General features: G+C 38.1%; 1 pseudogene; it reads right to left on the minus strand.

The window, feature by feature from the left end:
• Nucleotides 1-23,022: 23,022 nt before the first annotated feature.
• On the minus strand, nucleotides 23,023-23,595 carry LOC149248372 (cytochrome P450 85A1 pseudogene; annotated as a pseudogene).
• Between the last annotated feature and the right edge of the window lie 3,967 nt (nucleotides 23,596-27,562).

Genomic DNA, 27,562 nt, shown 5'->3' on the forward strand with positions numbered 1-27,562 from the left:
AATAGGAGTCAAAGTGACCTGTGCCTCCTTGTCACCTTGTCATTTCACCTTGAGAAGTTCCAGCTCCATGAGGACCTACCTGTCACTCAACGGCTTGTTCTCTTGTTCCAAATATGTGATGACATACTTGGCTCTCTCCAAATTGTCCATCAATCCTTGGACTTGAGCCTCCTTTTCCTGTATGATGATTTCCTTTATTGTTTCTTCATCCTGAGCCTCTAAGTCAATTATTTCCATGCGATGATGAGTATAGTGCTGCTCTGACTCATCATGCTCTGTCAAATCAAAGTCTCTCTCTTTCTCCTCATCATCAAAACTTTCCTCCGGCATCTTTTCTTTCCTTTTGTGCAACTGCTACACCCGTACCTGCTTTGTTGATGAACAAGGCAAAGCCCCTTCCACATCCTGTGGAGCTAGCATTTGCCTATGAGTTGATGAAGAAGGAAAGGTCCCTTCCACATCCTGTGGAGCAAACACTTGGCTATCAACTGCAAACAATCTCCTTGTGCCCATCTGATATGTCATGTAAGTCCTAGGCACCTCGGTAGCTCTAGTCTCTTTGGCATTCTCATTTGTCTTCACCTGAGTAGTGCTAGAAGGTCCTCCTGATTCTTGTGACACTGGCGAAGGAATTTGAGGACCCCTGAAGATGTCATGATCAATAAATGTCTCCCAAGAGATGTTGAGGATGCTAATATGATGAAGCACAACCATATTGATCAGGGAATAATGATAGAGACTACTCTTTTGCTGAGGGTATTTCTTTTTCTACACAAAATGGGACATCTTCTCAATATTCTTGAACAAGAAATAAGGGAGGTTTAACATCCTCACCCTGGTAAAATGCATGAGAAACCTTATGTGATAGGTGTACAGTCTGGAAAATTTGCCCTCACAAGTGAAATATATGGGGGCATACTTGTCTTCAAGGAATCTGAAAGGAAAAAGTCTTTTTGCCTCATTTCTATACCTCGGTTTGATGTAAGGCTCATAATAGTGTTCATCTAGGTCCTTGTGCCTTGTACCACTTCTCCCCTACATTCAGAATCCTGGTTGCATCAACAATAACGGAAGGTGAAACTGTAAATGTCACCCCAGCAAGAGTCACCTTGCTGTCCTGAAGATGGGCTACAAAAAGCCTGGTGAGCTCAAGATGGTGTTGAACTCTCTCTACTTGCTCGCAGAACTCATAGCACCCTAGATGTCTGAAACAAGTGATAGCCAATAGAGAGGCCTACAATTCTCTAATGTTTGATGGCTCTTCCTTGATAATTTTGCCTCCCTTGTGTGGTTTTCTCTGATGTCGAGTTTTATCTGTCGAACTTTCACTGCTGGTGTTTTCCTCCTCCTCATAGTCTCTATCTTCTCTATCCATGTTTGTAAAGTTTGAGGTTGTGCACTCCTAGAAAATGGATGAAGGGAATGAGTAAGAGTGATTTATGAGTGGGGGAATGGGAAATAACCTTGTGAGGTATTTTGGTGGCTAGAAAATGAATGGGAGGGTATGAATTATGAAAATGGGGGAGAGGGGCTTAGATCCTTTTTTGAAACATAACTTGTGGGATGAAGGATGAAGGGGTATAGAATGTTATGGAGTTATATAGGGAAGGGGTTTATGGTTTTAGTGATAGGTGGTGGGAAAAATAGAGGGGATTAGGGTTTCTAGAATGTAATTGAGGGAGAAACTAGGGTTTCACCTTTGTCATTGTAAATTCCTTCAAATACTACAATTGAAACTTCAATGATGAGGTATAGTGAGGGCACTTACTTGTTTGAGAGATGAGAGGGTTCTTTGGAAGTTTTTATGAAGTTTGGAGGCTTTCTAGTCTTTGCTGCTCAATGCACAACGCAATGTAATTTTGCATTGCTGAAACCTCCCTACACATAGCGCCACCTCCACTACCTGAAACATGTAGCACCAAACTATAGAAGCGCAACGACACTTCTCCACTGCTCCAAATGCATAGTGCCAACCTCCAGAAGCGTAGCGCCACTTCTCCTTGGCCCAAAACTCACTCAACCTCTCCTCTTTTCCTCACATTTTGACTCCTTCTTTGCCAAATGAGAATGATGAACTTGAAAATGAAATGTGACACCTTATATAGGAGTAGATTTTGATTTTTTACTAGAAAAGGCCACTTTCTAATGTGTCTGGACCTTTTCCATATCTCTATTTTTAATGCCTTCCCTTCTTTGTTCCTTTTCAGGTGAATGGTGCTCAACTTGAACTGTTCTTTCCAGTGTTTCTTTGTATTGTAGCAAGCAGAGATGTATTGGTGTAGCTGGGATCATTTATTACATAAAGTGACTTAAAATTACATACGAAATACAAATTAACTCAAAATACTTTGTTTTCACCTCAAAAACATGTTTTTGAGGTGAAAATTACATTAGTTAAAAAGATAAGTATATAGTGACTATGACGGACAAGCCATCATGCTTGACTTATTTATCATCCTCATACCCTTGTTTCCCTTTATTTACACTTTTAAATCATGCTCTTCACCTTGGAAATGAAACCCTAAGACCTAATGAAAACATGCCCTATGACCTAATGAAAGCATGATTGAAAATTGACCATGAAACCATAACTGAAGACAACTTGAAGAAGGGTCAGCAAGTATGCTCTATGAGGGAGAAATTAGATTTTTTGAAGAGAAGACAACCATCAGTGGATTAGTTTGACATGACCTAATGAAATGATGTAAAAATTTCAGTATGGGACCCCTAAAATGAAAATTCAAAGAGCAAATTTTATCCCTGATGGAAGTATGCAGATACTGACTCTGACATTAGCCTTATTGGGGATGGAAGCTCCTTGGAGGTGTCAAGAACACTGTAGACCAAGTGCCTCATTCATTGGGCAATACAGTCAAACAAACAAAAGACTAAAATAAGAAAAATGACTCAATACAAACTAAAGACTGACTCACGACTGACACTAAACTTGACTATAAACCAAATCAACCAAACTTGACACAAATCATTCAAGAATTATAGCCTTCACTTTGGGCCCCAAGCTCAGATGACAGTGTACTTGAAACCTGATGAGGAAAAGTAAATCAGTATATAAAATGAAGGTGAAGTAACTTCAGGGAACAACCTCAAAAGTAGTAGTGTTTCAGGAGCCTACTATTCACTGGTCCTCTTGAACATTCTTGACCATCCATTTGCTTTAAAAAAAATGCATTATGTCCTCGATAAGCTAAGATCTTATGCGGTATTTTCCATAGATTGTCAAACTTTCCATGCTTTCCTTTTTCTTCATTTCGTGCATCCCATCGCAGCACTACATCTTCCAGCTGAAATTTTTATGCCTTGGTTTTGCGGTCATAAATTCTCTTTATCTTCTCTTCCAAATAGAAAGTGTTTTGGGAAAATTCTTCCCTTGTTTGCTGAAGATGAACCATTTGATTAATTTTGCGTTGAATATCATCCTCTTCGCTGCCAGCTTCCTGTAGTAATCTCATGACAAGGACTACAAGTGGTGTAGGAAATACTGTATCAATACCATAAAACAACTCAAACTGTGACATACCTATTGATTTCTTGCTGCTCACTCTGTCGACCCTCAAGGCATTAACAAGCTTTCTATGCCAATTCTTCTTGATTGCCTCCAACATTTTCTTGATAATGTTCACCAAGGATTTATTTGATGACTCAACCAATCCATTGCCCTGTGGGTAGTATGTCATGGAGTGACCCAATGTAATATTGTACTTGTTGCAAAACTCAACCATCCTCTTTGACTTAAATGTTGTTGCATTATCTGTTATAATATTGTGAGGGCAACCAAAATGAGACAAGATATTAGATTCTCAAAACTGGATAATTACTATGTCTGTGGCTTGCCTTGTCAGAATGGCCTCAATCCACTTGGTGAAGTAATTGGTAGCTGTGAAAATCCATTTGTGTTGTGATGATGATGTAGGATGGATTTCTCCTAGAAAATCAAGTCCCCACTACTAGAAAGGTGTATTTATTTCAACTGGCTTCAGAGGAAGAGGAAGCAACTTTCCTTTTCCTTGAAAAACTTGGCATTCATGGCAGCTCATAACTGTCTTATATAAATCTAGAAAGAAAGTCGGCCAATAATATCCTGCTCTCAACACTTTGTTAGCTGTTGTTTTCGAAAACAAATGACCACCGCAATCACCTCTATGAAAATCATTCATTACCTATTGAGCTTCATCTTCAACCAAACAATTAAGAAGAACTCCTCTCGGATCTTTCCAATAGAGAGCACTGTTTAAAATGAAAAATTTTGCAGACTTTAGTTTTAGTGATCTACCTTTACTTCTTGACATTCCAGGAGGTGGCGGAAGATGCTAAAGAACATAAACTATATCATAATACCAAGGTGATTTGGGAAACATTTATGATACTTGAATGAGTGAGCCATCATCTTCGTCATCTGACATTGCTGCAATGAGATTTATGTCTAGAGCATGCAAATTTGATTCATCCATCAGTTTTTCCAAGCCTTGTCCTTTGATCAGTTTGGTAGGCTTAATCTCAACACCATGCTCCAACATTGTTGCTATCCACTTACATCTTCTTCCCTCTGGATCAGTTTGCATGAGAACATCCGTTATAGTTGTGTTAGGAACATATGCTATGGTATGTGAATGCAGAATGTATACTCTTAAATCCTTCAATGCTTTTATAAGAGCCAGAGCTTGTTTTTCAATGATATTGTAATGCAAGGCAACATCTCAAATAGTCCTACTGAAAAAAGCAATGGGTTGCTCCACCTGATCCCTCTTTTGCATCAACACCGTAGCCATGGTGTGCTCATACACAAATGAAAATATAATCAAATCATGAGTATAATTAGGACTGATCAAGATTGGGGCTATGGTGAAAGAAAACTTTAGTAAATTGAACGATTTCATGGAATCCTCGGTCCATTTCACAGTGCTGTCATTTTGAAACATATTAGTTAATTCACGTAAATGCTCAGCCAAATTTGGTATAAATCTGCGTAAGAAATTCATCTTACCATTGAAAGCCTGAATCTCCTTTTTGTTGCGTGGAAATTCTATTTGCTGGATTGCATCCACCCTTGAAGTATTAATGTGAATACCATGTTTAGAAATTATATGACCAAGGAGTTTACCCTCATCCATGGAAAAAAGACTCTTTTTCAGGTTTAGAGAAATCCTGAACTTCCTACATTTCTGAAAGACAATCCTTAAGTGGTGCAAATGATCATCATCAAAACCAAAAAATACTGTCAGATCATCTAAATATACTACCAAGAAAACATCCTTCTCATTAGAAAAAGCTATGTCCATCGCCCACTGAAAATTGGCTTCGGCATTCTTCAACCCAAATGGCATTTTGGCATATTGAAAAGTTCCCCATGGTGTTGTGAAGGCAGTTTTGTCTTGGTCTCTTTCATGCACCAAGATCTGATTATAGCTTGAGTAGCCATCTAGTAGTGACATCTATGATCCTCCAACTACTCTTTGTAGAATATGGTCCATATTAGGAAGAGGGTAATTATCCTTTAAGGACACTTTGTTGAGGTTCCAGAAATCTATGCACAACCTTGCTTCTCGGTCTTCTTTCGTATTGGGACCAAATTTGAAATCCAATCAAAAAATATAATTGGAACAATGATGCCAGCTTTAAACAATCTATTTACCTCTTTCTCGATGGATGGTAGTAGTTTTGGAATGATTCTCCTCAACTTTTTTCTAAAAGATTTTTGATCCGGCTTGATAGGAATAGTATGTTGAATGATATTCTTGTCATACACTTTCAAATCTGAATAATCCCATGCAAAAACATCAGAAAATTCAGAAAGTAACCTAACATACTTAGCCTTTACTTTGAGAGACAATGTTTTTGATAACTTTACAAGCTTGGGATGGTCAGCTGTTCCAAGATTTACATCTTCAACTCCTTTGTCTGTAGGAACTAAGATCGGTTTTCTTGCCACATCATCCTGACCAAAGAGTTCCTCTAAAGGTATGAGACCTCTAGGAATAATATTATCCTTTAGTTGTAAAACCTCCATCTGATTTACCTCAATATCTTGTTCATCGGAATCAAAAACATCATCAATGAAAGAATTTTTAAACTTTCCTTCATTCTGCAAAAAGGCATTAATTTCATTGTCATCCCAAAAAACTTGCCAATACCTCAAATTATCAGAAACAATAGGCCTATGTCTGACATGAATTTCAAATTTGTTGCTAGAATTCATCAGAATCTTCAACTTGCTGGTTGCAGTGGCTAATGAATCTGCAATTATGTTTTGAGTCTGGGGTACCGCTGTCAAGGTATATTCCAGAAACATCTTCAAAATATCTAGAACTACATTTCTGTAGGCTCTCATCCACGGATGTTTTGCTTGATATTCTCCTTTTACTTTTTTAATCACCAACTTTGAATCACCATAAACAAAAATCCTTTTCGCATCCAGTTTCTTTAAAATTTTAATACCTATAATCAAAGCCTCATACTCCACTTCATTATTAGAGCAATCAAAAGCTAACTTGTAGGAAGATACTCTAACATTACTTAGGACTTTGGCAGGCTGGAAAGCAAGGCTTTGAATCCAAATTCCAAGTCTAGCACTGTCTTTACCCATAGCGCCATCGAAGTCCATGCTCCAAAGGTCTGCTTCATCTTCTAGATGTTGGAATTCTGATTCTTTCTCAACCTTACCTTTGCTGATTACTTCATTTTTCTGCTCTTCACTGACCTTTTGCTACTATGTAGGGTGCTCAGAAGAAATCACTATTTTTTCATTTTCTTGATTAAGAACTGCTCTAAAATTCTCGAAAATTTTTGGTACATCGTCTACTTCTACAAGCTGAATATCTACATCATTCAATCCACTATCAAAGTACACAACAAAGGACTCTAAATATGTATGTACAACATTTATCGGATGATTCACAGGCTTCTCTTTACCAATGATCATATACTTCATTTTCGTTTCCCGATACAACTTCCTCAATTGACTGAAAACAAGGATTGTAGCAGAAGAGAAGTCAAGTTGCAAAGTGCCTTTGAGTTTAGTACCCCAAAATATAGATAAGAGAAAACCAAATCGCGGTGGTATATCAGCAACTACCACATCCATCAAGACATTTTTGGTTGGGATTTAATCTAAAGAAACCACCAAATCTTTGATGAGACCAATACAACGAAATCTACCAGAGTCAAATGAGTAAAAATCATGATATTTATAGGTGATATCCAGGCCCAAATTTTCCATAATAGCTTTGGGCATCAAATTATGGGAAGCTCCGAAATCTAACATAGCATTATGGAGAATATACTCATGTAGTCTAAGACTCAGATAAAAGGGAGGAACTTTGCTATCTTCAGGTTGACCTTCTATGGCTAGACCAAAAATGAGTTCAGGATGATCATCCTCAACATTCACCATGTCTGACAAAGGATCTATTTTCAATATTCTAGATACGTGGTGTTTATAATTGTTATTCTTAACAAGTTCAGTCAAAGGAATGGACACTTTTAATTTAGCAATTTCACTTTCTAAATTAAGGGATGAAACTTTTTCTACCTCTTTGACACTAATGTCCTTCTTATCTATTTGCTCTTTCATTGCACTATCTTTTTGCTGTTTATTCTTCTAGTGTGCAATGACACTTGTTGATGGTACCTTGCTAAGATTCGGATGAGCAAGATCTTTTCCTTTCTTTTGAGTGTTTGATGAATCACTCTTTGATTGCACATCCTTTCTTTTCTAAATGGGATTGATCAGTACATCTCTGATCCTTAAAGATTATGGCCTCTGCTATGCAATCAAAGCATTCATATAACCACGCTGATAATCATCAGATTCAGCCTCCAAAACCACATCATTTTCTAAGATGTAATCATCATCCCTTTGAATGTCTGGAACTTCTGCGTATTCTTCATATTTGGTTAGAAATATAGGCATACCATCAGTAGTGAAAAAGTGATTTGTTTCAATAACTGGATCTTCCTCATCTTCTTCTTCCATTCCTTGAACATAATTATACTATAAGGGAGTTCTAATCTGTTGTTGTTGTGCTGGTTGCTCTAGCATTTTTTGTTCTCTCTGCTTGATTCATAATTGGGGCTGCTGCTGTCCTCTAAAATTTGGATTCTAGATTTGTGGTTTAGGTCTATTTGTGATGGATAACTGGTCAACCATCCTCTCCATTGTTTGAATCAATGTATCCATCTTTACATCTGAAGTAGATGGTTCTTCTTTCATGGTCACTATTTTCTCAAATCTCATTCTTGCTCTTTTGGCCAGCAAGTTTGCTTCTACACTCACAACATTCTTTTTCATGTCTTCTAGTGTGGTAGGATCACATTCCCACAAATAATATGCCATATAAGCATCGAAACCATTTGAAAACTTGATCAAAGCCAATCCCTCCAGTGGTTTAATGTTTGTAGGAATAGCATTGTATACTGCATTAAACCTCACACAATAGTCTTGCACACTCTTTCCGACATTTCTTTTGTTGTTCTCATACTCAGAAAAAATCTGAAGTGGATTCTTCTTCACCTCCCATTAATCTATAAACTGCCTATGGAGGATTGGTAAAGTGGCGATAGAAGATACTAATAAAGCTCTAAACCATTTTTGAACTTCAACTCCAAAGCTTTGTACAAACAATCTCATTGTCACATATTCAATTTCTGCTTCATGGAGGTCAAAGAAATCATTCATTTTATCTACATGTTGCTGAGCTGTAATGGTTTGAGTGGCATCAAAGAAAGGTATTTTGGTTTGATAATCAGTGGGCATGGCACCAAGATTCTGAGGTAAAACAAGGGGTGCATATCGGGCAGCCATAACTCAAGGTGGGGGAGGTGGATTTAAAGCAAGGATTGGGGTACTCAGTATATTCAATGGGGAATTAACAATAGCTATAGTAGTATGAACTATCTGTAAAGATGAAAGAAATGGGTAAGGAATTGTTTGAGTTGTAGTAGATATAAAGGAACTGTTTCGAAAATTAAAAGATGGCCTATTTTTCACCCAAGTGTCTACATTTGAAGAAAGGTTTTACAACTGATCGAGAGCATGAATAAGCTATGAACCTGATTTACTTTGTGTAAACAAGTCTCCAATGGGGTATTCAAGATATATAGAGGAATCAACAACTATTTTATCAATCCAACTCAAATATTAACTGTGAAATAGACTTTGCTCAAAATGAACATCGAACTCAATATCTTGCAGAGTGTCTAACCTTTCCGGGAGTGAATGAACACGAGGAATGAAAACTTCACTTGATTGTTCTTCTGCTACACTAAATTTCTCTTCAACTTTCTTAAATTTCCACCCAATTTTGCGAGGATCACTGACAATGGCTGGACGATTCGGATCTGGATTGGATCTGGTGTACTTTCGTGAAGCTAGTATGCTCAATTTTGAAATTTTATATATTGCTTTACAACATTCCAATTCAGCCTAGTAAATTCTAAAACTCGTCATCCATAATCTTAAGAATTCAAATGAAAGATACTACCGAGGTGATTAATGTTTCGTTCCCTAGTATGGTCACCACTATGTTATCACCTCGATTGAACCTTAGGCTGAAGGAAGGCAATGCCAGGGTAACCACAAACCATGCTTAGCCAACTAGCTAGGCCTACTAGGCTGGGAGAGGGCTCTCTCCATAAGGATCTCAGCCAAGATGACTAGATTAGGAAAAGCATATTAGGCTAGGTATAATATCACAAAGTTTGATTTGATCTTGAAGGGGTTTTGCTAGATCAGGAGGAGCCAAATAGTTAGGGGTAGGGAATTATGTCAAAATTACAGGGTGTTCAATGGGGAAAGGTAGGCATCAAGTTTAGCACTCTAGGGCTTGATGGGTGAGGTGTTTTAAGACTGGTGAGAAGCTAGGAAGAGCATGTGATTACCATGGATCCTTCCTAGACTGTAGAAAACATATAATGGTGAATATTTCCCCAAAGTAGAGCAGTGATGTTATGAATTCTGCCTATCAACTTGAAAAAATTCACTTTGAAGCAATGAAATGATTAAAGAAGTACACAAAACATATTAACATATGATAACAAGAGAAGAAATTGAAATAAACTCCATACCACATGGATCCCAAACAAATAGCTGCAATTTTTATTAATCTCCTACTAAATTGCTACAAAATGATGTACAATCAAGGCATAAGCATCCAGCTGAGTCAAACCCTTTATAATGAGAAAGAAGAAGAAGATATAGGAATTATTTCAACCTCCTCCCATCCTCAGGGGTCAAATCCCTAAGATGAGGAGCTAATCTAACCAACACTGAACAAGAAACAAGAATATAGGCATCTTAACAACTTGCCTCTAAAAGTGAAGAACTGATTCATTTGAGCTCAAATTGACTTTTAATCTAATGAATCTACCCTCTACTACTAATTATCCATCATATTTACAATCCAAGTCATCATTTACAATAGTAAAACATCCTCCATGAGATAAAATCCACGAACATAGTCAAAACACAGAAAAATAGCCATCTTGTGCAAAGTTTGCCCTACGTGCAGCGCCACTGGTTCAACATGTAGCGCCACTTTCAGGTCCTTTTGGGAAGCTTTAATAGCATCCAAATTGAGCTCATGATAGCTCATTGGAAAGGTCTTCAAGTCTAGCTTCAAAAACTCCTATAATTTCTTCATTTGAAGCTCATTTTCCTCCACAAAAGTTGATTCTCCCAATACTACTTTTGTGTGTCCAAAAAGTGGCAGAAAGGTCATTTTTAGGGTGTTTTTTGACATTTTGGTGGACCAGTTCTGCCCCAAAAAATTAGAAAATCCATAGGATGCATTTACTCATCACTCTGAATACAAAAATACAAGCTATTTTTCCATTGGGTGCCCCTAAGAGAAGCGCAGCGCCAGTGGCACTGCACATTGAGCCAAATTTTTTGTGTGTGCAATTTCCAAAATTTGCAAAAAACAAAATCTTCTACAAACCTGACGAAAATTGGTGAGAAGCACCATCATCAAGCATATTGATGAGAAAAGGAAGCTTCAGCAAGAAACCTAAGCCTATCCTCCTCTTTTTTCTCCCTTTAGAGACCTCCTTAGCCTAGCTTTCGTCTTTTTGACCCTCATGTTGCAAATTTTGTTTTGGGTCCTGTAATGCTAGGCCATGTGCCTGATCATCTAGTTTTCCTTATTGGCCTTCTACAAAAGCTTCTCTAGATGGAAATTGACTCTCTCAAGCCAAGTCTCTCTATCATCCTCAATTTCCTTCTCAATAGGAGTCAAAGTGACCTACGCCACCTTGTCACCTTGTTGTTTCACCTTGAGAACTTCCAACTCCATGAGGACCTGCCTGTCACTCAACTGTTTGTTCCCTTGTTCCAAATATCTGATGACATACTTGGCTCTCTCAAAATTGTCCATCAATGCTTGGACTTGAGCCTCCTTTTCCTGTATGATGATGTCCTTTATTGTTTCTTCATCCTAAGCCTCTAAGTCAATTATTTCCACGCCATGATGAGTATAATGCTGCTCCGGCTCAACACGCTTTGTCAAATCAAAGTCTCTCTCTTTCTCCTCATCATCAAAACTTTCCTCCGACATCTTTTCTTTCCCTTTGTGCAGCTACTACACCCATACCTATTGTGTTGATGAATAAGGCAAATCCTCTTCCACATCCTGTGGAGCTAGCATTTGCCTATGACTTGATGAAGAAGGCAATGTCCCTTACACATCATGTGGAGAAAACACTTGTCTATCAGCTGCAAACAATCTCCATGTGCCCCTCTGATATGTGATGTAAGTCCCGGGTACCTCGATAGCTCTAATCTCTTTGGCCTTCTCATCTCTCTTCACTTGAGCAATGCTAGAAGTTCCTCCTGATTCTTGGGACACTGGTGGAGGAATTTGGGGACCCCTAAAGATTTCATGATCAATAAAGGTCTCCCAAGAGATGTTGAGGATGCTAAGATGATGAAGCACAATCATCTCGATTAGGGAATAATGATAAAGACTGCTCATCTGCTCAGGGTATGGCTTTTTCTGCAAAAATGGGCCTTCTTCTCAATATTCCTAAACAAGAAATAAGTGAGGTTTAACATCCTCACCCTACTAAAATGGATGAGAAGCCTGATGTGATAGGTGTATAGTCTAGAAAATCTGCCCTCACAAGTGAAATATTTCATGATGATTTTCATCATGGGGGCATACCTGTCTTCAAGGAATCTGAAAGGAAAAAGTCTTTTCACCTCATTTTTGTACATGGGTTTGATGTAAGGCTCATAATAATGTTCATCCAGGTCTTGTGCCTTGTACCACTTCTCCCCTATATTCGGAATCCTGGTTGCATCCGTAATAATGGAAGGTGAAACTGTAAATGTCACCCCAGTAAGAGTCACCTTGTTTTCCTGAAGATGGGTTACAAAAGCCTGGTGAGCTCAGGATGGTGTTGAACTCTCTCTACCTGCTCATAGAACTCATAGCACCCTAGACATCTGAAACAAGTGACAGCCAACTGAGAGGCCTACAATTCTCTAAGGTTTGATGGCTCTTCCCTGGTAATTCTTCCTCCCTTGTGTGGTTTTCTCTGATGTTGAGGCTTATCTGTCAAACTACCACTGCCAGTGTTTTCCTCCTCCTCATAGTCTTTGTCTTCTCTATCCATGTTTGCAAAGTTTGAGGTTGTGCACTCCTAGAAAAGGGATGAAGGGAATGAGTAAGAGTGATTTAGGGGTGGGGGAATGGGAAATAAGCTTGTGAGGTATTTTGGTGGGCTAGAAAATGAATGGGAGGGTATGAATTATGAAAATGGGGGAGAGGGGCTTAGATCCTTTTTTGAAACATAACTTGTGGGATGAAGGATGAAAGGGTATAGAATGTTATGGAGTGATATAGGGAAGGGGTTTAGGGTTTTAGTGATAGGTGGTGGGAAAAATAGAGGGGATTAGGGTTTCTAGAATGTAATTGAGGGAGAAACTAGGGTTTCACCTTTGTCATGGTAAATTCCTTCAAACACTACAATTGCAACTTCAATGATGAGGTATAGTGAGGGAACTTACTTGTTTGAGAGATGAGAGGGTTCTTTGGAAGTTTTTATGAAGTTTGCAGGCTTTCTAGTCTTTGCTGCTCAATGCGCAATGCCAACTACATATGCGCAGCTCCCTCCTGAATGCGCAGCGTAGTTTAATTTGGCACTCCTGAGACCTCCCTATGTGCAGCGCCCAGCTTAGATGCACAGCGCCACCTCCACTGCCTAAAACACGCAGCGCCAAACTGTAGAAGTGCAGCGACACTTCTCCACTACTCCAAACGCACAGTGCCAACCTCTAGAAGCGCAACGCCACTTCTCCTTGGCCTAAAACTCACCCAACCTCTCCTCTTTTCCTCACCTTTTTGACTCCTTCTTTGCCAAATGAGAATGACGAACTTGAAAATCAAATGTGACACTTTATATAGAAGTAGATTTTGAATTTTTCCTATAAAACACACTTTCTAATGTTTCTGGACCTTTTCCAAATCTCTGTTTCTAATGCCTTCCCTTCTTTGTTCCTTTTCAGGTGAATGATGCCCAACTTGAACTGTTTTTTGTAGTGTTTCTTTGTCTTGTAGCAAGGAGAGATGCATTGGTGCAGCTGGGGTCATTTATTACATAAAATAACTTCAAATTACATAAGAAATACAAATTAACTCAAAATACTCTGTTTTCACCTCAAAAACATGTTTTTTGAGGTGAAAAATACATTAGTTAAAAAGATAATTATATAGTGACTATGATGGACAGGCCATCATGCTTGACTTATTTATCATCCTTATACCCTTGCTGCCCTTTATTTACACTTTTAAATCATGCTCTTGGCCTTGGAAATGAAACCCTAAGACCTAATGAAAACATGCCCTCTGACCTAATGAAAGCATGATTGCAAATTGACCATGAAACCATAACTGAAGTCAACCTGAGGAGGGTTATCAAGTATACTCTATGAGGGAGAAGTTATATTTTTTGAAGAGAAGACAACCATTAGTGGATCAGTTTGACATGACCTAATGAAATGATGTAAAAATTCAGTATGGGACCCCTAAAATGAAAATGCAAAGAGCAAATTTGATCCCTAATGGAAGTATGCAGATACAAACACTAACATAACCTTATGAAAAAAAGTCTCAGGTAATTCAATATTTATTATGTCAATTTCATCGTCAAGAGTAGATGTAACCTCAAGTTTGGTACTCAAGGGGACAAATGATTTTGGTTGATCAGATTTAGGAGGAGGACCAGAAGCAGCTCCTGAGTTTCCTGATTTGATATTTGTGTGTTCTTTTATGCTTCTAACAATGACAATGAGTGGCCTCTAGTGGAAGAGGAGGTTTATTTTGCATTTTATGGGAAAAACATAGTTGGGATCTTATTGTTCCACATTGGATAATAGTTTTGCTAACAAAAATGAAATAAACCAAAAAGAGGGTAATCTAGGCATAAAGGATTACGAAGCAACTATGAACTGCAATACACACCTTGTCGAACCAATGACATAATGTATGGAAGCTAATCTCCCTTAATGATGTGTTTGGTGTATCACGGTATACAAGGGGATAGACTCAGTTACCTATGGATGGATAGAAACCTATTGGGGACTCCCAAAATGTACTCGATGGTACATGGGAGTGCAGTCTGTAGTAGTTTTGTCTAATGCATAATCATTTGATAAGAGCATTCCCATATAATTTATGTGCATGGAGCGCCACCACTATACCCAAATGTATGTGGAGAATGATCCTATACACTCACATACATGGAACGATATTTCACCCTTGGGATGCAATTTTGGAAAGGAATGACATTTCCTACATTTAATGATGCTAGAACACATCTCTGGCCTAGACCTCTATGTGTTTGAGTTAATGTTACAAATTCTCCCTAGATTGATTCAATAAAATGTAAGTTGATCTTTGAATTAAGTTTCATTTTTATGGCTCACCATAAAGTCACCTGAATTCCCTAAAATGAGAATCTAGCATGAGGAAATGAAATCTTTCTCTTCAATAAAAATCTAGCGAAGGAAGGGAAGAGACAAAGAATATGCAGCATAGAAAATGTAGCAAGGAAGATGCACAATGAAATTCCTTTTTCATGCAACTGTTCCCAAATTAATGTAGATGCAAAAGCCCTAAATGCCAAAGCAATGTTTTTTCTTTTCACCACACTTAATTTTCAAAAATGAGGAAAACTAAGATGTAAAGTCTAATCATTGATTCAAATGCACTTTTTTGAATGAGGACTAAAACAACGATTCATCCAAGTGGTTAATAATAAAAAAAACAAGTTTGCAAGTGACCTAAAAATAAGAACAAAGAAAAAAGGAAACCAATTCTTACCAAAGGAAATCTCACACAAATGAAAACCAAACATAGGTTTCAGAGAGACCACAAGACAATCAAGACTTAGGGAAGCTCAACTGGAACTAGGCTGATCAAAGCAACATTAAGCAAACAAGGAAAATTTTGTGAAAACATAGGGATCAACGCAGGTGCAGAAGAGGCATCAGTGCTTTGTAACCAAGGCATAAATAGGGCCCCGCTCAAGTGCAATTCTCTGTCAGCAGACCAGAGGGTACATTGGTCCAGGGAAAGAATATTCTAACACGAAAATTGCAAATAAGACTCAATGAAATCACTTCCTAGGTATGTTCTTGGCTGATTAAAACAACAAAGGTCTATGAAATAGGTAAATCAAACATAATGGACAAAGAAACCACCAAGGGAATAAACCATTCCCCAATTCCAATTGGTTATGTGGGATTTATGATTGTGAACATGTTATCTCAAAATCAGATCCTGATAGGCTGCTGGTCAGGTTGACTCTAAGTAACTATTTCAGACCTACTTTAGGCTGAGGCTTAGCCTCCTCAACCTGAGAGGGCTCTCTCTTAAAGGATTAATGATTTTGATTAAAGATAAGATGGCTAACTCTTATAGAACAACTGTGAAAAATATGAATGCTGGAAATACATTAAACAACTATCCATTGGGCTTATGGAGTCAACAACACCTCAATATAACAGTGAACTCAACCTTACATAGAAGTCAGGGCACTCAGCATTTAGACATTCAGAACAATACTCATATGGGACCACAGTTTATAAATGTATACAGGAAGTTAGAGCACATTCAGTGAATTCTGAGTGATTATACATCCATACCACTGTAAGAATTAAGGAAAGACAACATCACATATTCTGAACATAAAAAATCCTTCATGAATCCTGAGAAGTAAAGTCAAGCATGTATTACTGAAAATGAGTCTTACATAGGCCAAATACAAGCTTTTGCATAAAATTTCCAACCTTGATTACATTGTTGTTTCAGCTATATATAGAGATCTTATTCTAACTGATCGAGATTCCTCCTCCAGCATGAGGGGAATTCGAAAACTACTTCTAATACTAACCACTCTTAAACTCTAACTACTTAATAAATACAACAAAGTGTTGACTGGAGTTTTTAGAGATCTAAATCAACTATGACTCTAACACCGTGACAGTCTTGGTCTACAATCATCTTCGTTCTCTGACATCTGGTTCCCTTTGGCGGTGGCTGTGATAGACCTTTAATGCTTCATGTTGCTCTTCAATGTCACATGTTTTTCCATTGTCCTGAAACATAGGAAATTATCCCTGTTTTACTAGTCTTTGGTTTACCTCAAATGTTCGAATCCAAAGAAGCATGTCCTTTATCCTTTAATTACCCAAAATAGAGCAGACTGCCACGTCCTTGATGTGCTGTCCACCGTTTTCATGTACCTGTGTGATGACAAAACCTTTCAAAAAGATTTGCCGCTTTGTCAATCATAATTGATCAACTGAATTGTAACATGCAGCTACAGCAGTTTCGTAGCGCGCTACGAAACTGCTGTGTAATTTCAAAAGCACAGTCTTCCTTTCATAGCTAAATGATCGCCACTGTTCATGGCTTAAGCACCTTACTCCCTTGATCATTATTCATCTTCATTTCTGGGATCCAATAATCAGAGATGTATGGTCTTTTTTTTGTCATCCCTGCAAACTCATTCATAACCATTCATGCCAGTCCAGTTTCTTGAAGAGTTAGACAAATTCAAACCAAAGCCAATATATTCTGCAAGGGGCATTTTCCTATCCATCTGAATGCAATGACTATAGGCTTTTAACTGACAATCATCCTTGGCATGAGACCATTCACTCTCAAACTGGAAACCTTTCTTCTATTATATACCTGTGTGCTTTCCTTCTTATGATTGGCACATTTTTCAAAAGCCATAGGATTAGTGGTGTTAATGATGAACTTGGAACAGCACTGATTTTTACACGGGCACCGTGTTTGGTTTTTGGATATTGATATTAAGACATTATCAACCTTCTCAATTCCATATTGGCAAATATGGTTATCTTTTGAGTTTGACAATCCATTCCATTTAACATGTTGAAACATGTCTACCTTTTTTCCACTGTCTTCTTTTCCATTTAATCACTGCAAATTGGACTCCAAAGAAAACATCTGGTCATAAACTAGTATTTTATCTGAAAATTCTCTTGCAACATTGAGATTTTCCATTGAATCATTTGGAGAAACGTATTGAAATGCTCCATCAATCCGCTTTAAATATCTGTCATTTCCCATTGGAGTGTGACAATCAGATGGTGACAGAAGCTGCTGACTTGATAAAAAATCTTTCAGTGTGCCATCTTTCACTTTGCAGACTCTTTTTCGGGCTTTGTATATCTCACAGCGCTGCCAATGGAAAGGCCTACATCATAGCTCGAAGACTGCAATGCTTCTATAGAAATGTTTTCTAAATTTGAACAGTTTTGCATGACATATTTTTCTCCTTCACATTCTGGGTGGAAAACTGGGTCATATGTCAAGTCAGACTCTAAACTGGGCAAAAAATAACACTGAGATTTATTACTTAAATGGCTACAGCTTCTGGGCAGATTAACTGATCCCCTTCCTGAATGTTCTTTTAAAGGTCTATAAGATGCATTCGTCTCTGCAATTACATGTCCGATATGTTGGTAATAGCCTCTTGAGAATAATACGCATGCATAACAAGGCTATGAGTATCAACAAAATCCTTTGAATACCTGCCACACACAATGCAACTTAGAGAACCAGACTTCCCCTACTTCTGGTATTTTTTCCTCCGTTCTGAATTGCTAAGTGTTCTTCTCTAAACTCTCGGAGAGCCTCAGGATATTTTCCCTTGCCTGGAAACCATGTTTGTAGCTGGTACCAGGAAGATTTATAGGCATGGAAATGGTTCCTTCCACGAGTTTACAGAATTCTGACAAAAATGCCTCTGCCTTCGGACCAGACTTGATACTCATTACCCGCTGTAAAGACAAAAGCAAAACCATCTCTTTAGTTTTGTCCTGCAGATTGATTACGCGGTCATTCCAATGTTGCAGATGTATGTCCATGAACTCGTTGATATCAGAAAGCAGGTGGCCTTTGATCATGGAGGGATTGATCAATGCGAGCATGGCTCCTCTCATGGTTTTATGAAGATCGCTTTGAACAGCAGCAATGTTCCATTTTCCCAATAAGTCAAGCATAGACTGCGGGTATCCAGGAATTAGTCCTCGGCCTTCATTCAATAAGATATATCTGTTGAGAGCTGGATCCGTCGATATCACCGTCGGGCATCCTAGAATGTGAGTCTTGAACAAATCTCGATATCTGGCCTTTCTGTTTTTGATAAATTGTTGACCATATCTGAGAACATTCATGCTATGTGTTGTCAGGATAACTGCTGTTATTCAATTTGCGTTATAATCATGGGCAATGACATATGGCACACAGAGTGCTGTCAAAAGCTTCATGAATATTGATAACAGAATTTGGCGAAGCACCCATAATCCACGTAAGCAAGAAAACCCATCTGCTTTGACCTGCTCGAACTTTATTCGTCAGCTGTCATATGTAAGGAGTGCCATTTGACCCAGCAATATCAATTTTGTCCATATCTTGAGAAAGATAAGCCTAAAAGCCTAATCCTGATAGAGGAGAAAAACGTGACTTTCATCCGCAGGAACCTGCAAAGGGACTAACACCAAACCTTTATAACAAAAAAAAAATTGATGTTCAGAATTTAAAATATTTTCCTTGAGTGATAACAGGTGGCTCCACTTGGGATAGTGTGCTCCTGCGGTACACTAAGAACATGCAGGTCCAGTGCTTTATCTTTTTTATTACAAACGGAAATTTGTTTGACAAGCATCCCCTTTAAGCTTCTTGGGCCTTCACCTTAGATGATCACTGTAGGAGAAAGAAATCTATATCTACTGAAAAATGCTCAGTCAACCTTGAGCTTATTTTCATTTTCCTACCTACCTACCCTATCAGCTGCAAGCTCCACTTGTAGCTCAAGCAACATGATATTTCCAATAAAGCCAATCAATTGTCTTTTCTGATATTGGAGGCTCTTGACTGTATCTGACCTCAAAATAACCATGGTAGTGAGATGACCACATCAACTCATAATATACTTGATCTTCATATTGCAAATGAAAATGAAAGACCGAGGTGCAAAGCTTGTCCATATATTCACTTATAGGGTCAAAGAATACATGGTTATGTTGATGATCATCATAACATTCTACATCTTTAGCCAACTGATTCTCAACCACACAAGATTCTTTTGATATGCTATCGAACTGCTTTTCTGAATGCTGCCTACAAACAATGTAATTTTCCTCTTTCTTATGATCATTTATTGCTGTAAGCTGCTGAGAAGTTTGACATAAAAAACCAACCTTTTCCTCTGCCTGAGGATTATAAAAAATTTCTTCCAGTATTTCTTCTTGGTGTTTGCAATCAATTTCATATTCTTTATGATCAAAAGACTGACAAATCTGCTGCATCTTTTCATTCATATCAAAGGATGAAACATGGTTTTCACAAATAAACCCCTGTTGATCTTCATGCTGCGTTTCATGAGATGTTATACTTTCTTCTTGGTGTTGAAATGCATTGTTATGAAGAGCTTCTAAAATTTCTTCATCCATAAATTCATCATCATCATAACAATCCTCCAAATATTGAATAAAACTCGTAGAATGTTTACAACAATCTTTGACCAGCAATAAGGAGGGATGACACTCTTTATACATGTCATAGAACACATCATGGAAATCAGCAAGAGAATATAATGAACCATTTTCCAAACTTTTATACCAAGACCATGCTTTTCCTTCTAAAGTGGTCATAAACATCCTCATGAGACAATCCTCAGGAAAGTGAACCTTAAGATTGCGTACATGCATATGAAACCTAACCAAATGAAGAGTAGCATTGTTTTTCTTTTCATCTTTGAATATCGGAAGATCCTCTAACCAATCAACCTTTGGCATAGGATTTGGAAAACCAGGGATATGAGACCGATTCATAGGAGCATACCTGGCATTCATTCTTGCAGTGGAATTCATCTTGAAACTTCATCAAGCTACTGATCTTCTAGCAGTTGGGTCACCTTCCAATTTCTTATTCGATGTGTGGAGTCGCCAAGGTAGTTTTGCAGCCTCAAATAGATGTCTGAGCTCCTGCTACCTTCAGAAGTTCAACCTCTTAATTTCAAGAATGAATAGACTTCGACTCCCGGCAAACGCACCAAAATGTTATCTCAAAATCAGATCCTAATAGGCTGCTGGTCAGGTTGACTCTAAGTAACTATTTTAGACCTACTTTAGGCTGAGGCTTAGCCTCCTCAACCTGAGAGGGCTCTCTCTTAAAGGATTAATGATTTTGATTAAAGATAAGATGGCTAACTCTTATAGAACAACTGTGAAAAATATGAATGCTGGAAATACATTAAACAACTATCCATTGGGCTTATGGAGTCAACAACACCTCAATATAACAGTGAACTCAACCTTACATAGAAGTCAGGGCACTCAGCATTTAGACATTCAGAACATAACTCATATGGGACCACAGTTTATAAATGTATACAGGAAGTCAGAGCACATTCAGTGAATTCTGAGTGATTATACATCCATACCACTGTAATAATTAAGGAAAGGACAACATCAAATATTCTGAACATAAAAAATCCTTCATGAATCCTGAGAAGTAAAGTCAATCATGTATTACTGAAAATGAGTCTTACATAGGCCAAATACAAGCTTTTGCATAAAATTTCCAACCTTGATTACATTGCTGTTTCAGCTATATATAGAGCTCTTATTCTAACTGATCGAGATTCCTCCTCCAGCATGAGGGGAATTCGAAAACTACTTCTAATACTAACCACTCTTAAACTCTAACTACTTAATAAATACAACAAAGTGTTGACTGGAGTTTTTAGAGATCTAAATCAACTATGACTCTAACACCGTGACAGTCTTGGTCTACAATCATCTTCGTTCTCTGACATATGGTTCCCTTTGGCGGTGGCTGTGATAGACCTTTAATGCTTCATGTTGCTCTTCAATGTCACACGTTTTTCCATTGTCCTGAAACATAGGAAATTATCCCTGTTTTACTAGTCTTTGGTTTACCTCAAATGTTCGAATCCAAAGAAGCATGTCCTTTATCCTTTAATTACCCAAAATAGAGCAGATTGCCACATCCTTGATGTGTTGTCCACCGTTTTCATGTACCTGTGTGATGACAAAACCTTTCAAAAAGATTTGCCGCTTTGTCAATCATAATTGATCAACTGAATTGTAACATGCAGCTACAGCAGTTTCGTAGCGCGCTACGAAACTGCTGTGTAATTTCAAAAGCACAGTCTTCCTTTCATAGCTAAATGATCGCCACTGTTCATGGCTTAAGCACCTTACTCCCTTGATTATTATTCATCTTCATTTCTAGGATCCAATAATCAGAGATGTATGGTCTTTTTTTTTTGTCATCCCTGCAAACTCATTCATAACCATTCATGCCAGTCCAGTTTCTTGAAGAGTTAGACAAATTCAAACCAAAGCCAATATATTCTGCAAGGGGCATTTTCCTATCCATCTGAATGCAATGACTATAGGCTTTTAACTGACAATCATCCTTGGCATGAGACCATTCACTCTCAAACTGGAAACCTTTCTTCTATTATATACCTGTGTGCTTTCCTTCTTATGATTGGCACTTTTTTCAAAAGCCACAGGATTAGTGGTGTTAATGATGAACTTGGAACAGCACTGATTTTTACACGGGCACCGTGTTTGGTTTTTGGATATTGATATTAAGACATTATCAACCTTCTCAATTCCATATTGGCAAATATGGTTATCTTTTGAGTTTGACAATCCATTCCATTTAACATGTTGAAACATGTCTACCTTTTGTCCACTGTCTTCTTTTCCATTTAATGACTGCAAATTGGACTCCAAAGAAAACATCTGGTCATAAACTAGTATTTTATCTGAAAATTCTCTTGCAACATTGAGCTTTTCCATTGAATCATTTGGAGAAACGTATTGAAATGCTCCATCAATCTGCTTTAAATATCTGTCATTTCCCATTGGAGTGTGACAATCAGATGGTGACAGAAGCTGCTGACTTGATAAAGAATCTTTCAGTGTGCCATCTTTCACTTTGCAGACTCTTTTTTGGGCTTTGTATCTCTCACAGCGCTGCCAACGGAAAGGCCTACAGCGTTTTGGGATTGACCTCCATGTTTAGCAACATCATAGCTCGAAGACTGCAATGCTTCTATAGAAATGTTTTCTAAATTTGAACAGTTTTGCATGACATGTTCTTCTCCTTCACATCCTGGGTGGAAAACTGGGTCATATGTCAAGTCAGACTCTAAACTGGGCAAAAAATAACACTGAGATTTATTACTTAAATGGCTACAGCTTCTGGGCAGATTAACTGATCCCCTTCCTGAATGTTCTTTTAAAGGTCTATAAGATGCATTCATCTCTGCAATTACATGTCTGATATGTTGGTAATAGCCTCTTGAGAATAATACGCATGCATAACAAGGCTGTGAGTATCAACAAAATCCTTTGAATACCTGCCACACACAATGCAACTTAGAGAACCAGACTTCCCCTGCTTCTGGTATTTTTTCCTCCGTTCTGAATTGCTAGGTGTTCTTCTCTAAACTCTCGGAGAGCCTCAGGATATTTTCCCTTGCCTGGAAACCACGTTTGTAGCTGGTACCAGGAAGATTTATAGGCATGGAAATGGTTCCTTCCATGAGTTTACAGAATTCTGACAAAAATGCCTTTGCCTTCGGACCAGACTTGATACTCATTACCCGCTGTAAAGACAAAAGCAAAACCATCTCTTTAGTTTTGTCCTGCAGATTGATTACGCGGTCATTCCAATGTTGCAGATGTATGCCCATGAACTCGTTGATATCAAAAAGTAGGTGGCCTTTGATCATGGAGGGATTGATCAATGCGAGCATGGCTCCTCTCATGGTTTTATGAAGATCGCTTTGAACAGCAGCAATGTTCCATTTTCCCAATAAGTCAATCATAGACTGCGGGTATCCAGGAATTAGTCCTCGGTCTTCATTCAATAAGATATATCTGTTGAGAGCTGGATCCGTCGATATCACCGTCGGGCATCCTAGAATGTGAGTCTTGAACAAATCTCGATATCTGGCCTTTCTGTTTTTGATAAATTGTTGACCATATCTGAGAACATTCATGCTATGTGTTGTCAGGATAACTGTTGTTATTCAATTTGCGTTATAATCATGGGCAATGACATATGGCACATAGAGTGCTGTCAAAAGCTTCATGAATATTGATAACAGAATTTGGCGAAGCACCCATAATCCACGTAAGCAAGAAAACCCATCTGCTTTGACCTGCTCGAACTTTATTCGTCAGCTATCATATGTAAGGAGTGCCATTTGACCCAGCAATATCAATTTTGTCCATATCTTGAGAAAGATAAGCCTAAAAGCCTAATCCTGATAGAGGAGAAAAACGTGACTTTCATCTGCAAGAACCTACAAAGGGACTAACACCAAACCTTTATAACAAAAAAAAAATTGATGTTCAGAATTTAAAATATTTTCCTTGAGTGATAACAGAACAAAAGTATCTCCCCTAAGTTTGGTGGCTAACCTAGAAAAACAAAAAGACAAAGGACCCAATGTTTTCTTTAAATTAAGTAGATGAAGGGATGAAACCTACTTGGAATATGTCATATTTTTCACTTCTTCTTTGTCCTAAATGCTCCAATCGTAGCTCCAACTACCAAACTTAGAACCTTCACAACCAAACGATACAAGCCAAGAAACTACGAGATCTATGTAGCATCATTTATCTACTTTATTCAACATATCAACATGGTATTGAAATACATGAAATAATGACATCACATATAGGAAAACAAATAACTCTTTGTATTGATATAAATGGAGTGAGTTACAACCATAAATAGGTGTCGATATTATAGAAGAGCTCCTCCAACTTGTTGTCTTGTCCTTCCTTTGTCACAAAGTGCACCTCCAATCACCCAAATGCATGAAAAGGAAACTTTCACAACAAAAACATAAGTGTAGAATCACTCTCCAAAATCGAACCCCTTGCATATGGAAGGTTCTAAATATATAAAGGAGTGAGGTAAGTTGGTAGTTCATATCCTTTTACCAAGCTTGGGATTAACATCCACTCTTGATGGGAGGATGAGATCTAAGGATAAGGTATGGAAACTCCAAGGTAGGATAGGATAGGATTCAAAAGTTTTATCTGAGGTAAATGGTTAAAACATATCCTGGAATCTTCTAGAAATAGAGGATTCGGGATTATCTATCTTTTTCCCGAATTTCTAGAACCAACGTAGGTGCAAAGGGTAGCAACCTATAGGAGATCAATGCAAGCCACATTGGAGCAACCTATAGGTGAGGATAGTCCAACAAGAGGTTTGGGATCGTTGGTCCTAAAACTGGCTAAGATGATGCAGTTTAGGTAAAAAATCTAGGGAATGAGAAAGTCATGCATAGCGCTTTGTGCAATGATAATGTAAAGGGAGAATGGGATGTGAACGATCTAGTTCGAAGGCTGATTGATCAGATGAGACAAAATAACCTATAATAGTAGGGATCCAACACCTACTAATATTCCAACCGTCCTCTCTATTCAAATTGATAGACCTCCTTTCAATTTCCAAGGCCTATATAAACTTTCAGTGTCGAAAATGATTAGTCCTTGCAATGACCTTGACTTCTTCAATGCAGATATGATGATTTATCTTCTTTGCATGTTTTTCCAAAGAAGAGGAGTGTGACCTTCCATGTTTGATATCAGTCATGTGCTCATGAATCCTTTGATTAATTGAGCAGCCAGTTTCACTAATGTGTGGAGTTCCATAGGAGCAAGGGATGACATAAACACCTTTCCCATATTTGGGGTTCACAGGGCCCTTCACTGATCTTAGGGAGCTTCAGATTCTACTTAGGGGTCTGAATGTCGAAGGAACCTTATGTTTCTTCAAAATCTTAGTGACCTTGTTCGTGGTTCCTTGGATAGACGAAAGATGTAGACCAGAAAACCGATCTTTAAGATAATTTTTTTTTTTAATCCTGGGACCTTTTTTAGCCTTAGGAATGCTCTAAGACACTGACACCTATTGTAACCATTCTTATTAAAATCATTAATATGGGTTTTTTCATTGTTGAGGTGGTTTTTATCATAAACTCGTAATGTATGAGTGGCTAAGGTGTTGAGAACACCTAGCTTTTGAGCAGGGAAATGATGTAAATTATTATGAATATATTGTTCAATGTGAGTTTCCTTTCTAAAAACCTGGTGGGAGAAAGAACCATTGTCTCCATTTTTGAAATAAGAATGTCACGGAAAGGTAGGTTGCCATCAATTTCACATTACATAGTGAATTTAATGGAACTATGTTGATTGTTAATATGCCGGAAAAAGAGCTCCAACTTATCCTGACCATGAGACTAGTTGACATAAGTGTCATCTGAAAACCTTTTAAAAATCTTAGGTTGGAATAGAGCAAAGGATAAGGCCTTAGATTCAAATTCCCCCATGAACAAATTTTCCACCAATGGGGAAAGGGGAAAACCCATCGAAACGCTACAAATTTATTCAAAAAATTCACCTTCAAAACTAAAGAAAGTAGAAGTAAGATAGATTTCAACCAAATAAGCTATATCTGGATCCGTAATGTGTTTGTTATACAGGAAAATAACCTCCTCATCAACTCAAAGGACAAAGACATGATGACTGAAGGAATTCCCAAGTTCACGGGCCTAGTTGTCAAGCTAACGCTATCTAAACACTAGCAACCTGCTTTATAAAGCTTCTCAACAAGCTTAAGGGAGTGTTAGTGCCTAGGGTAACTCTAGTTGCCACCTCGGAAACAACATTAGTGAATCTACATCAAGTTCTATAGGTCAAAGGAGTGAATTGATTGAAAAAATATCCCTATATTCTCTCCTATGTCAGCTCATAAAAGCAAGGAAACATCTGAACTCGACCTATTTGGGGGAATTACTAATTCCTGATGGAGTATGCAAACAAGAAAGACCACTAAAGTAAGAAACATCACTACTTTCGCCTAATGGAACTCATGGAGGACTGTGCAACCCTAAACCTAGATGATATATATGCAAAGCTTGGGCCATTGTGAAAGAGGTCAAAACATTTGAAAGGATTGGCTATTTGACTGTCAAGCAGAGTCTTAGACTAAGGCATCAAAAGAGGTTAAGAAGGGAGAGAGAGAGAGGAGCTAGAGGGGTAAGGGAAGGCTGATGCAACTGATGGTTGTAATCACTATATCTACATTAATATAGAACTGCAGTTGTGTTTTCCACTCCGTAATGTTCGTAGTATAAACTAGTTTATATGTTGATCTAATATCTTCTAGCATGAGTGGCTTAGTTATATATAGCTAGATATCTTTTATATGTTCATGCATTTGTCTATCAAGGGTTTATGTTGTGATATTATGCTTGTCTTTTCTTTGTGAAGGTTTTGATCTGGATCCGGCTTAGGGGTCATCCGCCTAGCTGCATTGCGCTCTCCAGCAACACCACACTAAGATTCGAGGTAATAATTCCTTCTCACTTTGATATTCATTTGTTAAACATAGATATGTATGTATCTTTGTGATAGTTGCAGCTAATCTGACTGTCTGCTGAGGATCCCGGGAAGATCCTTGAGGGTTTCCTACATCACCAAACACCTGTGCATTAATCCCTATAGTAGAATTGGTGACTCCGTTGGGGACTACACTTAGTTCTCAGGTTTACCTAGAAAGTTCCTAGATCTCTCTTTCTTCCAACCCTTCCTATACTTCTTCATTCCCTTTCCAACCACTCAGGACCAATACAACACCCTTCTTTCAGTGCTCAACCCTAGATCTGATCCCCACAGCCTATTTTTTGAGTGTTTTTCCTCACTAACGCAGGTTACCAGTGAAAACAGTGCTTTATAAAGCATTGTGCCCTCACAAACAGAGTGTTAGGGCTGAAGCTAACTCTTTGTAGCCTCTAGTATAGAGTGTTAGTCATCCATTTCTTGATAAACAACTTGCCCTGTGAAATCATGGGTTCGGAACTCTGCTTCCAGATTTACCAATGATATGCAACTTCACCTGTTTGACTGATTTGTGTCCTGAACAATTTTTTTTTTAAAGAAAAT

Source organism: Pinus tabuliformis, chromosome 7 (assembly GCF_031772625.1).
Source record: "Pinus tabuliformis cultivar Carrire ecotype Pingquan chromosome 7, CPIR1, whole genome shotgun sequence".
Lineage (NCBI taxonomy): Eukaryota > Viridiplantae > Streptophyta > Pinopsida > Pinales > Pinaceae > Pinus > Pinus tabuliformis.